Source organism: Urocitellus parryii, chromosome 7 (genome assembly GCF_045843805.1).
Source record: "Urocitellus parryii isolate mUroPar1 chromosome 7, mUroPar1.hap1, whole genome shotgun sequence".
NCBI lineage: Eukaryota > Metazoa > Chordata > Mammalia > Rodentia > Sciuridae > Urocitellus > Urocitellus parryii.
This window is the reverse complement of record NC_135537.1, coordinates 93685586-93703908: the sequence shown is the minus strand read 5'-3', so window position 1 is coordinate 93703908 and position 18323 is coordinate 93685586. Positions and strand designations below refer to the sequence as shown.

At 37.3% G+C, this 18323-nt stretch overlaps 1 pseudogene; it reads left to right on the top strand.

The window, feature by feature from the left end:
- Positions 1–17677, top strand: part of LOC144256052 (constitutive coactivator of PPAR-gamma-like protein 1 pseudogene) — a 52939-nt pseudogene extending 35262 nt beyond the window's left edge.
- The last annotated feature ends 646 nt before the right edge of the window (positions 17678–18323 follow it).

Sequence of the window (18323 nt, the reverse complement as noted above, 5' to 3'; positions counted from 1 at the left end):
AGGTTATTTCAATGAAATTGAAAGCTACGTCCACAGAAAACCCACATACAAATGTGCACAGAATCTTCATTCATGATTGCTAAGAGCAGGAAGCAGCTAAGAGAGACTTCAGTAGCTATTTACCTCTCATTAATGTAAATACTATGAAACATCCATACACTGGAGGGTCATTCAAAAATTTTTTAAAAATGAAATTTGCTATTAAACATGAAAACACATGGAGGCATCATAGATAAATATTGTTGGAAAAGAATATACTGTCTGAAATGCACATTTTTTTGTGATTCCAAATTTGTGACATGCTGGAAAAGTCAAAAAATTAAAAATGTTTAACATTGCCAAGAAATCACGGGGAGTAGAAGATGCTAAAGAAGGGAAGAACAGGGATTTCTGTCATGGTGAATTTAATCAATAAGACAATATCATGGTGAAAATCGAGAATATTCTTTGTCAATGCTTAAAAAACTGTAAAATTAGTGTTTTAATGAATAATTAAACTATGTATTACCATTAATAATTATTTAATACCATCACTATTGACAAAATATTTTGATTTTGTGCTTACATCAAATATTTCTCAGTAATATACCAAGCAAAAAATAGTGAAAAATTTGAATAAGGGAAGGCATATGGGAACATGGTTCTATATGCTTCATTTTCTTGTAAATCAACAACTCTCTTTAAAATAAAGTCTGTTCATTAAAACAATCACAGTAGGCTTGGTAATCTTTTTAGCCTCAAACATGGCCTGCCCTAGGTCTGGCCCTCAACAATAAAATTTGCACTGAGAATAAATAATTTTTAAAAGCCTTGTTTTTTTTCTTTCTTTCTTTCTTTTCTAGTTTTACAATTTTCATTGTCTTTTTAGAGAACAGTGAACATAAGACCTTAGTGAATAAATTAGTACCTTGCATTAAAAAAATGCTTATACATCAATAAAAAAATGATTATTTATCACTCTGCTCCATAGTTAGTAATTATTGAATACTAAAGAAAAGATTTTCTAAACTTATTTTACTACACTTATATTTATGAGAAAATTTTCTGAGATTTTGTTTAAGTCCATCTCACCTCCAATATACTATCTATAAAATGAGAGTACTTTCTTTTACTTTCTCAACAAATATCTGGTTGAAATAAATGAAGATAGTCAAAGTAAAGAGGCATGCTGATAGACATTAAGGGTCAGATAAATTGTGGGTGATATTACTGAGAAACACAGTCCTTTTAATCAGATAAATAGTAGGCATTTGGTGATATTTAGAGATCTATATTCTTCTTCTTTTATAATAACTAACCCTTCCCATGTAGATCTTGCATTTCTGAGCTGTGGTAGTTACTAACACTAACCTACCAGAAACAGATAACAGGGTCTGTGAGTCATTTCTGTCCAGATCAAGTTCCCTTATGCTCATAATATTTAGTAGATTTGGACATGAACAGGGTAAGTCAGGACCTTCTTTTACATTTCTCTGCCAAAATTAACAGAAAAGAGGTTCTCATTTTGGTTTCTAGAATGGGAAAGAGAAAATCCTCCATGATTGGCATCTACAGTTCATTTTTTTTCCACAGTTCTTAAACTACCTGCTCATGGCTAAGCTGGACTGTACAGAAGGTGAAGAAATTATCTTCAAGCACAGATTGGTTCATAATGACAATGTATATCTGCTAAATATTGGTATGATGAGGGTGAGAGAATGAGAAGATGGACTACAATGGGAAGGGGTAATTGGAAGAAAAACTGGCTCCCTCAGGAAGAAGGTGCTTTAAACTGTCTTCATTCCCAAATGAGAAAAATCATTAGTAAAATTTGTTCCTTCTTTTTCTCTCTTCTCTACTTTCTTCCTTCTTCATTTCATTGGTTATTTTCTTCTTATCTCTCACTCTCCATTTCTTCCATGATTTCTGTGTAAGAGAAGATGTCTCAGTTCACTCGTCATATTTACTTGTCAGAAACTAGTAATTTGGAAAATAAAGCTCTATGGGAGGCATATCCATTTATATTGGGTGTCATTACACTGAAATGTTTTCAATTGAAAAACCTGAAAAATATATTTTAAGAGTATAAACACTCACATAAAACATTAGTTTGTATTATTTATTTGTTTATTTATTTTCTTATACAACAAGCTATACATATCCTGGGTCTAGTGAAAGGCCCTACATTGTTTTGCTAGGAAGAGAACCAGAAAAAAAGACAACATCAATAAAAACCAAATTATTATTATCACATTACTGACTTTTCTATAATAAAAGAAGTTTATAATAATTTAGAGAAAGTTACTTTATCTCTTCCTGAAAAATATTTAAACTTTCAAAGGTATTTTCACTGATTTTTCACCCAAAGATCAAAGGATAATTTGATTCACTGAAAACTTTAAAGGAAAAATGTTTTCCAAAGGCAATTTGAATTCACTCAATCAATGAAAATGGACTTTGGGTGTTCAGGAAATGTATGCATTTTCTATAGAAATTTTTGTAATTTTAAAGGAGAAAAGTAATTGGATCATCAAAGTACAGCTTTACCCTAAATATCTGAATTCACATATTGATGTCAGAATGGTCAAACTTGGAAAAAAAAGAAATTTTTTTTGAAGAAGATTCAAAGCCCTGGGTGCCTACTTCTTTTAACCCATGAGTATTTCAGGCACTGAGTGACTATGAAGCCAGATTTAAAGATAAGTCCTCAGTGCAGTTAGGTAAATCCGATCTCATATCCAGTAAGATAAATAAAATGGAGGCCATTGTAGAGAATGGAGTTCAGGAAACCAGAGCAGCCCTTGGGGAAATTGAAATATTAATGTCCTCTAAGCCTGGAGACCATCCTAAGTAAATGTTAATGAAACAGCTCCCAGCAAACAGGGAAGTGCTAATCCCAAAGCTGCCCCAGGCCCTTTCTGCCCAGATTACTCCTCCAGCCCACCTATCTCCCACCTTTTGGGCCTTTCCACCTGGGAAACAAAAGACATGAGTGTGGGAAACTGAAAGAAGACTTTAGCAATAAAAAAGGGAAGACCTCATCCTTCTACAGATTCCGTCTTTTGGGTCCTCTTCTTTCTCTTAGGAGAAGTCTTTTCTGCTGCCCTTTAATAAAGCTTTACTTTTCACTCTACACTTGCCTCAGTGGGCTTCTCTAGTGTTATACTGCAGCATTGGGGAAGAAAAGACTCCAGGTAAGCAGTGGTAACAACTATTCTGTGAGAAGCACCAGAGTTAATGAACATTGCAGCATTATTCAAAGTGTAGCCTGAGAAGACTTTCTGTTATTTGAGTTTATTCATGGGAAATAGTCATTTTTTTCCATCTTGGCCATAGATGTGTCAAAGACAGTTTAACAAGTTGAACTTGACAGTTCCTTCTACCCAGCCTGGTTCATTCATTTCCCTTGAAATGAAGCATTTTATTGAATTTATTAAAAATATGTTTGTAAACTATTTCCTTCTACTCTATCCTCAGCAGCAAGGGAAGTGATGATATTTGCTTACCTTTGTTGCTTTCTACAAAACATCTCTAGGCTTCACATTTGGGTTTCCTGCTAAATTCAGCATGATGTTTATGATAATGTTCCTCTTATTTCCCTATTTCTTAACACTGTAATAGTATCTTATTTTCTCCTGCTTTACAAACACCTAAGTATCTTAGTGTAGTAATTATCCTGATACACACACATGAAACATGTTGATTCCACTTTTCATGGAACTTACCTATTAATACAGAAGTATTTCATAATCTTCATCCTTCTTTCATAGGGTCTGTCACTTCCTTTGACTGATCCTCTTGTGTTTTATTTATTTCAAGGTTTTTACATTTATTTAAGGAGCATTATGTCAAGAGTATGAATAACATTAAATTCCATTAGAAATAAATTTGATAACATTGGAGAGTTAGAGTGTTAAAATATTTTATCTCATCATTCCATACTTCCATATAGAGACTCTGATAGAAATTATAGCTACTTTAAGTGTTTTATAGATCAAAAAAATTAACATGTGAGCTAAAAATCTTGAATAAAGTACCCCAAATGGAGTCATGGCTGTGTTATTTAATGCAATTTTACCAAGTGACCACAAAACTCTGGACACACACACACACACACACACACACGCACACACACACACACACACACATTTAAAAAAAGGAGTCTTGGAGGTGTCAGTCCTCTCCTGGGGAAAGCAAAACAATGTTTTAAAAATATTGTTATTTGAGGATTAACATTTGTCAAAGCTAATGTTAGGGTAGTCATTTCTCCTCTAAAGTATGAAGTCTTGAATGTACTACATTAATTCTCCCAAGCCAGGATTTATCATAAGCCTAACAAGTAAGAAAAACCCAGTATCAGAGAAATTCTCAGCCCAGTTATACAAGAAGTTGAAAAAAGAATGAACACCAATTCTTCTAAAATTATTTTATAAAATAGAAAATAGCAAAACCTTTCTAACCTCATTCTATGAAACTAATATCAACCAAATGCAAAAACCAGACAGACACATCGAGGAAAGAATATTTCAGGCCAGTATTCCTGATGAACAGAGATGTAATAATTCTCAGTAAAATTATGACAAGCAGCATACAAAATCATATTAAAAAGATAGTGCAATATGATCAGTGGGGTTTGTCCCAGGGATGCAGGGTTGGTTCAAAACATGAAAATCAATAAACATATTTTTTAAGTAAATAGATGTAAAGACAAGAATCAGAAAATTATCTAAATAATAGCAGAAAAAACGTGACTACATACATGATCAAAACGATAGAAAACTATGTATAGTAGAAATATATCATAAAATATAAAAGCTGTCAATGGTAAACACAGGGAAACATTATTTTTTTCTTTTCTTTGTATTGTTATTTATTTATTTATTATATTTTTTTGGCATAAGGAGACTGTGCAAACAGAAAACTGGACAAACAAAGGATTACAAACAGGAATGTGGACTCCTAGCAAAATGAAAAGAAAGACAAAAACAAAAGAACAAACAGGGAGTTGTGGTCAGAAGGACAGAAGAGGGTAGCCAGAGCTAGGAAAAGTCATAGTATTTTTTTTCTTCTTCCCATTTCTTAAAAAAACAAAAACTAAAACTAAAACAAACAAAAAAACAAAAAACAAAACAAAACAAGGAAACACACATGCACACACAACCATTTGTTCCAGAGTAGAAACATAAATAGGGCAGAATCAACACTTTGTTCTTCTTTCTTCCAATGGCAATAAATAAATAAATAAATAAACAAACAAATAAATAAATAAATAAAGTAAAAGAAAAGGCAGGCTGATGGCTGCGCCCCACAGAGCCCCTTCCACAGTGGTGTGTACAAAGGGACATCTGCCCCAGTGCTACCGGGCAGATGCAGTGGGAAGGGAATGGGATCAGTGGTGAAGGCCACAGTGGCAGCACCCAGCACCCCTTCCAGCCATCCGCTAGCTACTCAGGTTAGCTTAGAGCGGTGCCTCCTTATAGCCATCTCCCCAAAGTGGGGTGAATGGGGGGCCTAAGCGTGGATGCCCTGCCAGAGGGTCTTCCTTCCGTGCAGCAGCAGAGGCTGCCCTACCGGCAACAACCTGGTTCTGTTTGTGCAAATCTTCCAGGGCTTTCACAAAGCCCTCTGTGAACTCTTGCTCCTCCCTGTCTGCCACCTTGGGGTAGAGGAACTGCGTGCTTGCCTGTGGTGGTTACCAGCCCTTTGGACTGGATTATGAGGCGCTCCAGCTCAGGAGAGGCGAGCTTGAGCAGCTCCAGGTCAAGTGAGGAGGGCAAAGGCCGGGGGCCACTGCACTGGGTGCGCCCATCCCGCCCAGGGAGGGGGAGGTATCCCAGCCGCTGTCTGGAGTCGCAACATCTGCTTGCTCACTCAGGCTCAGTGTCAGCGCCTCAGAAGCAGCCCTGGGATGCTAAGTTGCTGCCATTGCCACTGGTGCTACTACCCAGGCTCAGGGCCTCATCGCCTTAGAGAGGTTTTTCTATCCTCTGGCTCCCCCCTGACCTCAAAGCACCAGTAGGAGGCAGGGGAATGGCTGGGCCGCTGTGCCTGGCCCTCTTGCAGCGGCTCCTCAGAAACATTGTTCTTAAGGGAGAAAAATTTGAAGTATTCCCTCTATATTTAAAAAAAAAAGGATACTCTTTTTTGTCAATTTTTTTTGCCACTTCTATTCAACAACATCCTTGAAACTCTATCCAAAACAATTAGAAGAAAGAATGAAAGTTAAATGAGTAGGAAAAGAGGAACTCAAACTATCACTATTTGCTAATGACCTGCTTCTACATTTAGAAAATTCAAAAAATTTTACCTGAAAACTTTCTTGACTAATAAATAAATTTAGCAAAACAAACACCCATAAACAATATGTATTTCTATACTTTAAAAATGAATCCACTTTAAAAAAATTAGGAAAACCACCCCATTAACAATGGCCTCAAAAAAAGAGAGATATAATGAAACAAAATACTTGGGAATCAATCTAAAAAGAGTTAAAATACCTCTACAATGAAAACTACAGAACACTAAAAATACAGATTGAAAGTCTTAGAAGATGTAAAGATGTTCCAGGCGCTTAGATAGGCAGAATGATCATAGTCAAAACAGCCATACTAACAAAGTAGTTATACAGATTCAATGCAATTCCTTTTAAACATCCAATGACATTTTTCATAAAACTAGAAAAAGCAAGCATTAACTTAATTTTTAAAAAAGATAGGAGAGCCACAATAGCCAAAGCAATTCTCAACAAAATGAGTGACTCAGTAGGCCTCACAATACTAGACCTTAAACTATACTACAGAGAAATAGTTAAAAAAAAAAAAAACATTTAAAAAGGTACCAACAGACATGTAGACAAATATCATACTAGAAAAAGATGCCAAAAACATAAATTGGAGAAAAGATAGCCTCTTCAACAATTGGTGCTGGTAAAACTGGAAATCCATATGTATAAAGATGAAATTAAAACTCTATCTCTCACTGTGCTCAAAAATCAACTCAAAGTAGATCAAAGACTTAGACATGAGAATGGAAACCCTATGACTAACAGAAAAAAAGAAGGTCTACATTCTCATCATGTTAGCTTAGGACCTGACTTCTTGAATAAGATTCCTAAAATACAAACAGTAAAATTAGTAATCAATAAATGGGATGGATTCAAAGAAAGAAGCTTATTATTCACAAAGGAAACAATCTATAACATGAAGAGAGAGCCTACAGAATGGGAAAAAAAATCTTTACCACCACACATCAAATACAGCAGTAATCTCCAAGATATATAAAGAACTCAACAAACAATGCCAAAAAAGAGACATAACCCATCAATAAATGGACTAAGAAACTGAACAGACACTTCACAGAAGAAGAAATATAATTGATCAACAAACACATAAAACAGACCATCATCTTTAGCAATTATAGAAATGAAAATCAACGCTATTTCAATATTTCATTGCACTGCAGTCATAGTGGCAATTATCAAGAATACAAGCAATATTTTTTTAAAAGAGAGAGTGAGAGAGGGAGAAAAAGAGAAAGAGAGAGAGAGAGAGAATTTTAATACCTATCCTTTTTTTTTTTTTTTTTTTTTTTTTTTTTTTTTTTAGTTATCGGTGGATACAACATCTTTGTTTGTATGTGGTGCTGAGAATCGAACTCGGGCCACATGCATGCCAGGTGAGCGCGCTACTGCTTGAGCCACATCCCCAGCCCCAGCAATATGTTTTTTTCATTAGGATGGGGGACAAAAGCTACACTCATACATTGCTGGTGGCCACATCAATGTAGAGTAGGTCAATTCACAATAGCTAAACTATGGAAACAACCTAGGTACCCTTCAACAGATGAATGGATAAATAAAATGTGAATATATATATATATATATATATATATATATATATATATATATATATCTGTGTGTGTATGAAATATTACTGAACCCTAAAAATAATAAAATTATGCACTTGCTGGCAAATGGATGAAATTTGAGAATACCAGGCTAAGCTAAACAAACCAATAGCAAACTTACAAAGGCTGAATATTTTATCTAATGTGCAGATGCTAATTCATAATGGAAGGCACTAGGGAAGAAAAAAATGCACTTTGGATTAGAAAGCGGGAAGTGAAGGGAGGCAAAAAGAAATGAGATTTTGAAGGATTATGAAATGGATTAGATATCATTACCTCGCATGCTTATACAATTACATAACTGGTGCAATTCTATACTAATTGTAACAAATGCAAAAAATGATAGAATAAACTATAAGAGCTAAAACACTGTTGTTCTGAAATAGAAGGAAATATACAAAACAATGCACAGAAAAGAGAACAAGGATAAGCCCAGACACTCACTGCACACTCATCTTTGAGAAGGGATCTAATAATACATAATGGATAAAGGATAGTCTTTTTACAGATGATGCTGATGACACTCAATATTTACATAGGGAAGAAAGAAAATACTGGGTTCCCACTTACCAATCTCTTCCCATCCTACTAAGGTGACAGATATGATCTTTCTCTGATTTGATCACTATACAGTGTTACGTGTATTAAAATATCATGCTATACCACACAAGCAGACGAAGTAGCTATTTTTTCAATCTAAAATTGAAAAAGAAAGAAGAACATAAGTTTGTGAGCAATAAAAACAAAACACAGAAGAAAAACTTTACAACACTGCTTTAGAAAATGGTCCTTTGGCTATGACAGTAAAAGGACAGGGGACAGAACCATAAAAAGAAAAGTAGAATTTCATTAAGCCAAAAGCTTCTGCACAGCACAGTAAAACATGAATAGAAAAAAGACCCAACTGTTGGAATGAAAGAAATTACTTACACATCACCTGAGAAGAGTATAAAGTCTAAAACACACAAGAAAATCACTATGACTCTATTAAAATTAAAAACTTGAGGAAAAACCAGTAAGCAAGCTGGGCACAGTGGGACATACTTTAATACCAGTTGTTATCCTCCTGAGGTAGGAGGATCACAAGTTAAAAACTAGCCTCATCAAATTAGCCAGGCCAAAAGAAACTGAGTCAAACCTTGTCTCTAAATTTAAAATAAATAAATAAATTAAATTCTGTGGATGTAGCTCAGTTGTTAAGTGCTGTGGATTCAATCCCTAGTGGTAAAATAAATGTAAACAGAGAGTAGCTTGTTGTTTTCAAAGAAATGTGGTTAAGGTAAATTGGAGTGCTGATCTTCAATGGATATAAAATTTTAATTGCATAAGATAAACAACTTCTAGTTATTTGCAGAATAATTCTGTACTTACACTTTACAATAGTATAATGTTCACTTATGTTTTCTAAGTACTTATATCCTAATTAGTGTTCTTACTATTGTGCAAGGTAGGAAGGAAGGAAGAAAGGGATGAAGGGAGGGATGGATGATGGAGAGGGAGGAGGAGGCAGAAGGCAGGGAAAGGGGGACTAGCCCCATGATGCTCTTCCTACACAGTCAGGATTCCTGCTCAAAGTGGACCTGTCCTTGATTGAATATTCTGCTACTTCTATCATAAATTTTATTGATATTATCTTACTACTTATTTTTCTTAAGTAAATTCCAAGAAGGCAATGGACCACAGGTATGAACACAGCACATAAATGTAACCTGCAGGTATGCTGCATTTGGCCACCTCATGCACACTGAGTTTTCATTCCCATAATCACAGAATTCCAGTGGGCCAAGAAAAAATGGGAGCTAAGAGAAAGTTGGGTACAATGTGACCATGTCCTATGCACAAGTAAGTAATAAAAGGGAGGGTAATGAAACCCAGGAAGGCCACACAGTAATGTCCACCAGAATTAGATTCAAATACAGAAAGAAGACAGCTTTTTCACTCAAGGTACTTCTCTTTGTTAGCCCACCTCTCCAGCTGAGAATGTAAAGAAAAAGGGAAACCAGGGTGACCCATAGTCACTTTTCTTCTAGTTCTTTCAAACTCATTAACAAACCAGGTGGAGAAACCTTCACAGTTATCAAGGTGTAGTAAAAACAATTGCACTTGTTCTGTGTAACATATTCACTGCTTTGGCATTTATGAACACAAGATGAATATTCAACCTCTACAATATGACTTGTTTCTAAGTTTGAATTTAAAATTGATATAGCATTTTTAAAGATAAATGTTAGAAGTCTTGCTAATAATTTTAAATGCTGTAATAAGAAGGACAATTAAAAGACGACAAAATATACCATGACATGTGAAGAGATCACAGAAGAAAAAAGTATATATATTTCGGTGGCATGATATCAATGGCCCAGGTCACTTGCTTTTAGACAGGAACTCCAAATTTTTATCTTGCACTGGCCCTGACAAATTACACAAATTTCCCTAAAAATACCTGTAAAAATGTGTATATTTCCCTGGAGAAAGTGCTGATTCTAGGATCTGGTAAGATAAACAAATAATAATAATAAAAGAGCCTGAACATAGTAGGAAGAAGAGAAGGAAGAGTAAGAGGAGAGTCTCCCAAGGTGTCTCACATGTGGATTCCTGACAAATGACATAAGAACTAAGGTAAAATATCCTGAAAGAATGAAAGCTGGAAAAATATGAGCAATAAAATAAAAACCTTTAATGGTAAAATACAAGTGAAAGCAACAAATAAGTATATATTAACTAAGAAAAAAATGATTTAATTTATTGACAATAAGTAATGGGAACAAACAACTCTTTCATATTGAAGGATTCAAAACAATGTAGGAAAATAGCATCCCCTCCTACATGTGGAGTTTAGTATCCTTGTAATTTTATGGGTTGAGCAGATTGAATGACTTGATTGCAACAAATAGTGAATGAATAAGGTAAAAGTATTATATTCCCAAAGATAAACCTGGAATAAACTACCTTGACAATGGATATGCTGTAGCACTTCAAATATTTCAGTGACCATCAGGTAACCTCATCATGCTGGGATAACAAGGCATTTCAAATCCATACTATTCCATACAAAATTATTTAATTATTTATCTTTACAGGTGACTGACAATGACCATTTTCACAAGCAGAAAACAAATCATAAGGATAATCTATCCCTCAGTGTCGAGTGCCTACCTTTCAGTGAGCAAATAGAATAATTAATTTTAATTTGTTTTTAATTAACAAATATTTATTGCATATGTTAATGAAATTGAGCATAATATTTCCAAATGCATGGTTACACAGTGATCATATCTAATTACCTATCTTCTACTTTCATCCCTTGCCTTGCCCCAGCACCCTTCCTACTCTTCAGAAATTACTATTGGGCTGCCATATTACTTTTAAAAAATCAACTCTAGGTTGTAGGTGGCAAACATGTTAATAGAAAAAAGATTTCTGCAGTCACAAACAAGTATTTGCAGGAATGAACTCTCCCCACATCTCAGAGACCATAAATGTTAACACCTGGCTAATTCTCCCTTTATCTCATTGTACACAATTAGAAAATCAATCTCCAGCTAGTGCCTTCACAATGCTGACCTAAATTTTTCCATAAATCATCTGATTGGCTTCAGTTCCCACCACCTAAGAACAGGGGTTTCATTGAGATCATCAGAAATCAGTATGGCACCAAATCTCCTTTGCCACCCTGAAGTTCACTTTTTAGTGGTTTTCAGAACAAGAGGTTCTGTCATTCTTTTTTAAATTATCTCTTCCAGAAATCCATGTCATTACATTTCCCTGGATTTTTATATCCTTAACTGGATGCCCTCACTCTCTGTATTCTTCATAGATTTTTCTTCTACATTGTTAAATATAGGTTTCTCTAAGCCCCAGCTCAGAAAAATGCTCCCTGTACTTCTATATATTTACCCATACTCAGGGTCGTGCTCAGTCTCATGACAGTATTTTCTGAATTCCTCTGTCTCCCAAATATCCATTTTCTTCCCAGTTGTCTCCTGTAACCTTCAGACATGTTCATGTGGATATCTAAGAGAAATCACAAATATCAACGCAAAGCCTTCCTCAAGACTAGCACTCTGTTTCCTGCCTCATGTAGTCTTTCTACCCCATACAGGACTGGGTACCAGAAACTACCCTAGAGTGCTCAAATAAAAAATTCAGCAATTTTCCTTGATCTTTTCACCATTACCCTCACCCAACCCATCCTCAAACCCTGCTTACCTTAAAGAAAATATTATAAAAATATATGTATGTGAGAGAGAGAGAGAGAGACACATATATTCAAAATTGTGAATATATAAGAATACAATTATATGTATATTAAATATCTATAAAATATATAATTATATATAAATAAATCAGGTTAAACTACTTTTATTACTATTACCAAGTCATGCAATCATGTTACATCATACATATTATCTTGATAATCATACTCATGGGTACAGGTTATTCTAAATGACCACAAATACTCCTCATATCAAGGGACTTTAAAGCTGCTTTTGCCAAAAACTTCTGATTATTCACTTAGGGCTACAGATACCCAATGGACAACTACAAGTGAGATAACACTTGGAATCTCTGAGATATATTTATTATATTTGTTGGCTTATAATAAACACAACATAGAAAAGAGAAAGAAATACCAGCAATATTAGTAAGGAGTCCTGAAATATCCTAGGCATAACAGGTGTAGGAAGAGGCCACGACTGAATAGAAACCCTTACCCCACATCTGAATAAAATTTTGGAAAAAAAATATATATAGATTTAGATATAGATATGTGTGTGTGTGGTATACACACACACAAACACACACACACAGACACACACATATACACACACACAAACACCAAACACACATACAAACATACATATATACACTGGGTAGTGAGTGTAATACTCCCTTCCTTAGGGGAATGATTAATTTCACACATACAATTAATGACGATTTTTATGAAAAAAAAATTAAAAAGCTGCTTGTAAAACAAGTACTGAAGGGCTTTCTAAAATGTTTCCTATCCAAGCCAGCAAATAAGTAGGTAGATACTCTGGTGGACACTAGAAAAAAGTCAAAAGTACAGTTCTGGCACCATCTAGTGACCAATTAGGAGTTAGCACTTCTAACAAAGGGAAAGTAGCAACATTAAGCAGTGCCATAAGTAAAAGCAGGGATGAGACTGAAATTCTTGAAACCTCAATAAGGGTTAGGGAGATGCAACTGGAGAACCTAGAAATAGAGGGCTTCTTAATTAGGCATTTATTTTACAAGTAGAAAAGGATTGGGGCAGGTAAATGACATAGTGATTGGGTGTGTTTTAGAATGGTTGAGAAGGTAAAACATGCATGGATGTTAACTTTAGATCAGATGCCTAAAAGGGGTTAGTACTCCATGTCTCTTTAGTGCCTGAATTCTTGGGTCAGTCCAGGAGAATGGTAGCCCCCACTATAATAGGAGTAGAGTTTCCTTGCTGTTTTGTTCATGCCTGTGTCCTCTTTGCTCAAAACAGAACCTTGTATTAATAGTTTTATTTTAAAATGCAAAAGGTTATGTTTCCATATATAAAACTAATTGAGGATTGTGATTATGCCTAGATGTAGAGTGTTCATCTATTATGATGAAGCACTGGGTTCGAGCCTCACCATCACATAAAAATAAAATAAATGTAGTGTGTCAACGTACAACTAAAGAATAAATGTATAAAAGATTAAAAAAAAAACTAAATGATAGCACTGTCAAAAAAAGATCCCCTGCCCCATCCATGCCAAATTGCCTTTTAGAGAATCACGCAGCTGGTGCTTGGCCTTACACCAGCCTGAGAGGCAGATGTCACTTTGTGTCCTACTTTACAGTTTCCCAAAGTTGCCCCTGGAAAGAGTCAAGGCCACCTTCCCCATCAATGATTTGTTCATTGCCCAAGTGCTAGAAAACCCCTGCCTGTGAATAAGTGACTGAAGTGAACTGTGTGATCCAGAACAGACCCCAGCAAGTGATGCTGCATTACAAGCTTACCCTCTCTGGATTTCCAGGTCTCAGTATATACACAGCAGGTACCAAGAGAAGTTTCTGTGAACATGTTTGAAAAATTGTTGTTCCCCAAAAGCAACGTGTCAGGCAATATCCCCATGACCCCTTCCAGAAACCCCATAGAACCCAACCAACCTGAAAATATAGAAAGTGCACAGCATCCCAGGAGATGGAGAAAAAAGAAAGGCTGTGCCATGACATCTTCAGCCTCCCTCCATTGCTTCAGTGTGTAAGTGGGGAAACTGAGGCCCCCAGTGGAGCAGACCCTGAGGTCACATTTCTATCTTAGAGCCCAAAGACTCTTCTTCCCCACTGGGTCCACAGTGACTCTGAACAGAATTTCCAGATTCCTCTTCTGACTCCCTTTGCCTCCTGTGGATGCACCCACCATGCCCTTTGCTCCTGCACCACTGTGCCTCCTGTTTCCTAGTTGTGCTCACATAAGGGGTCCTGGATGAGGTGCTGCCTCCCACGTGCTTTCCCTGTCTCCTTCCCACCCACTGTTCTTATGGGTTCGGCTCCCCTCAGCCTGACTTTGCCTCACTAGCTCTGCCGAATACTTAAGCCCCACTAGGTCCTCTCCACTTTCTTTCATGTGCTCCACCCAACATCTGGCCTCTTACCTGTATTGTTCTTCAGAGCCATGCCCACTTCACCCACTTGATCCTCTGCATTTTGTCCAGGTGGCTCATCCTCCAATGGCCTATTTAACAATCTGGGATTACAGGTTTTTCCCTCTAGCTCTGGAACCTTTTGAAGTCTTGCTTGTCCCAATTCCACCAACATCTACTAGCATACCAAATGGTTGTGCTCTTCTTTGTTAGCTTTGTTAGCAATGCTTTTCCTTCAAGTTCACTCCTACACTAGCTACCCTGTGTTATCTGGCCTCTCCACTGCTCCTTTAAAACTCCATCTGAAATGAATGAAATGAATCTTTCACAGATTTCCATGGTTGTAACACCACTGAGTTTAAGGGACAATTACATTTGGGCTCTGGTCCCGTTTGGACCCCTCATCTCCAATGGTTCACCTTGAACAACTCTACTAACCTGAGTCAGAGTATCTCAATTTACAAAATTTAGCTAATGATAATACTTTGCATAAATGTGAGCATGTTTTCCTCACTGTCTTTGTATTATGGATGCAGAAGAGACACTGGCAAGCAACTAGCAAGGTCCCTGCCCTATATATGAAAGAGCCCAGCAAGAATTAAAAAGGCATATTTGCAAAGGATGTGGCCTTCTGCTTTTCTTTAGCTCTGTGGCCTTCAGCACCTTCTCTTACCCTTTCAGCACAGGATGGGCACAGCTACTTGGCAAACAAGAGTCATATGTGATCTCTTCTCCAGCCAGCCTGGGGCATCTCAGAATGAGGGAGCATAGGTGTTTGACCATTGCCATTTTTCTCAAGTTTCAGTCTCAGAAGAAAAGCCTCTTTATAATGATTTATGTATAACTATGGTTTATTCTGACAACCTGACTCAATTCTGTAGAGTCAGGGCAGCAGTTGAGGACTTGGGTTTCAAGCTGCAGAAATTGACCTGGGTGCCTTAAAAATGCACAAGATAACACTAGGGAAGTCAAGGGAACCTGATGGCGAAGTTCAAAAAAAACAGGAGCTGGGTTTTGACAGGTGATCTCAGTGCCTAAAACCCCTTTATAGTCCTTCCTGGAGCCTGCTGCTATATGAGCACACTGTGAGTCTTTCTGCTGTCACTTTGTGATTGCTCAGATTCTAAGTCTTCAGAGAAGGAGTGCAGTTGTCTGGGTATAGGTACTGGCTGGGAATATGAATTCTTCTCATTCAACTAGGTATTGAAGGATCAGTAGAAATTTGCTAAAGAGCAAAGAAAAGGACATTCTATGTAAGAACACCATGTATGACCTCATAAAGAAATTTGTGTCCTCTCAGAATCACATAACCACACTATGCCAGGTGCTTTTCTCATCATGTCATTCTCCAGACCTTTCAAAAATAGTGCTATATTTTGAGAAACTGATTGCATTGTTTTATGAAAATGGTACAGGCTCTTATAAAGAATTCAAAGTACACAGAAAAATACTGCAATTCTGGGCAAGGGGTGGGAATCTTGCCAAAACCCAGTGCCCCAAACACCAGAATTAACATTACGCAGTACAATTTTCTAGGCCTTTCTAGTCACATAGATTGGAGGGTGAATAAAAAAGGGGGGGTGGGTAGAAAGAAAGAAAAAAAAACTTTTATTAAAATGAGATTAAATGTGGGCTGGGTTTGTGGCTCAATGGGAAAATGCTTGCCTAGCACATGTGAGGTGCTGGGTTATATCATCAATACCACATAAAAATAAATAAATAGTCAAGCCCTGGGGGGGCTCAGGGCCAGGGTCTATACCCATACAACCTCACTTAGCTGGCCCTTACTCTGGAAACAAGTGGGAAGAACCTCACAGAGCACAACAACTTCAGCAACATTCCTCACGAGGGGAAGCACACACCGATCTATGAGCGGTCCTCCCCCATCAATCCAGCACAGAGTGGCTGCCCCAATCACAGGATTCTGCCTACTTCCCTGGCTCTTCTACATCATCACTGTCAGACAACAATGAGGGTAGTGCAAAAGCAGAAGGTTTCCCCACTGCCTCTTCAGGAAGCCAGCTATTGGAAGGCAAAGGGATCCAGGTGGGCACAGTCCAGCCAATCCCCTGACTCTTGTTGATGCCCACCCACAACCACATGGACATCACCACACCTCCCCTGCCCCCCTTCACACCTGAGGTGCTAAGAGTGGCCAAGCACAGGAACAAGAAGCAGCTGATGTATCCCTACATCTTCCACATCTTGATGAAGTCTGAAATCAAAATTGCTGTTTCTATTGAAGATGTAGCCAACAAAGACCTGCTTCCGGCTGCCCTGCTCTAGAGGTCAGGTTGTCAGTATGTTTACAGAGTCCTGTTTAGTTTGGCAGAAAGCAGAAAGAAAACTGAGAGACTTGATTTTTGAAAGGACAGACTTTCACCAGAATTCTCACCAGTGATCATGAAGGAATGGACAGCTTACAAGGGGCAATCTCCTCCAACCCAGACTCAGGGCAGGGGCAGAGGCTTTGCAGGAATCTGTGGCTTTGGCTGCCCTTATGGGAAAACCATAGCAACTAGCCCTTACCATGCCTTCTGGGTGGAGGCAGCATCAGAACACTGTGGAGCCTTCTCAGGCAGTGACAGCAGCAGGACTAGCAAGTCCCAGGGTGGAGTCCAAATTATACCTTCTCAGGGAGGGAAACTAGAAATTGCTGGCACTGTGGTTGGCTACTGGGCAGGAAGCCGGCGGGGCCGTGGAGTCAGAGGGCCCTTCCCACTGCAAGTGGTCTCTGTGGGAGGACCAGCAAGAGGGCATCCAAGAGGAATTATTTCCACCTCAGGGATACAGAGGTTTGGTAGAGATGGAAGGCACTATGGCCTGGCCGAGGTTACAAAAGCCAGGGAGGATTTAGCACAGACCTCCTTATGCTGCTTCAGTGTAAGAAGTGGCCAAAGAGCTGAAGTCAAAATCTGGAGAATCAAAGTCCTCTGCCGTGTCTTCACAAGGGTCCCTGGCTGAAAATGGAGTGATGGCCGAGGAGAAGCCAGTGTCCCAGATGAATGAAAGTGCAGGGCACAGCAGGGACCCTAGCCACTCCGAAAGTGCCTTGAATAATGATTAAAATGTGCACTACAAATCCTCATTGAAATGCACTAAATATAGGTAGCACCTGCTGTAGCGAGGCTGCTCTGGTGGCAGATATCTTAAATAAAGAAGAGTAAACTTATATTTTATAGAGGGTGAAGAATGCTGGAAGCGTAAGAATTTAGAAATATCTGGAGAGAAAGAGAGCCTGCAGTTATGTACATTTTGTCCTTTCTGAAAAAGAAAAATTAGGACTTTGGAAATTCAGATCCCTCTTTGATTTCAGAAATTTAAACAACACATTTTGATTCATAACCAGTTGTAATCAAAATGCTACAATAAAACAAAAAAGGGAGAACAAAAATGAAGAGCACTTGACACCCGCATTTAAAATAAAGTACACACAAAATTTAAACTGGTAATGACAAAAGCTTATAGTTGTAGTTCTTGAAGTATAAAGAAAACAAATTTTGGCAGTCTTTATATATAGCTTAAAATATAATTTTTTAGCATTTCACACCATATGTATGCCATTATATTTGGTTTGGCATTACTGTTTCACAATGAAGCTTTGTTTAAGGCTTTGATTTTTATGATTATGAAAGAAATATGACACAACCACAGTTTTTCTTTCTTATTAAATGTTATCATTGTTGATGTGGTTCTTTTGTGTTAAAAAAGTGCAACTATAGAAACTAAAAAATTATAAAGTAATATTGCTGTTCTGCTGATTTTACAAACACAGTACATCATAATACTTTACAAGCAAGTTAAATGGAGATG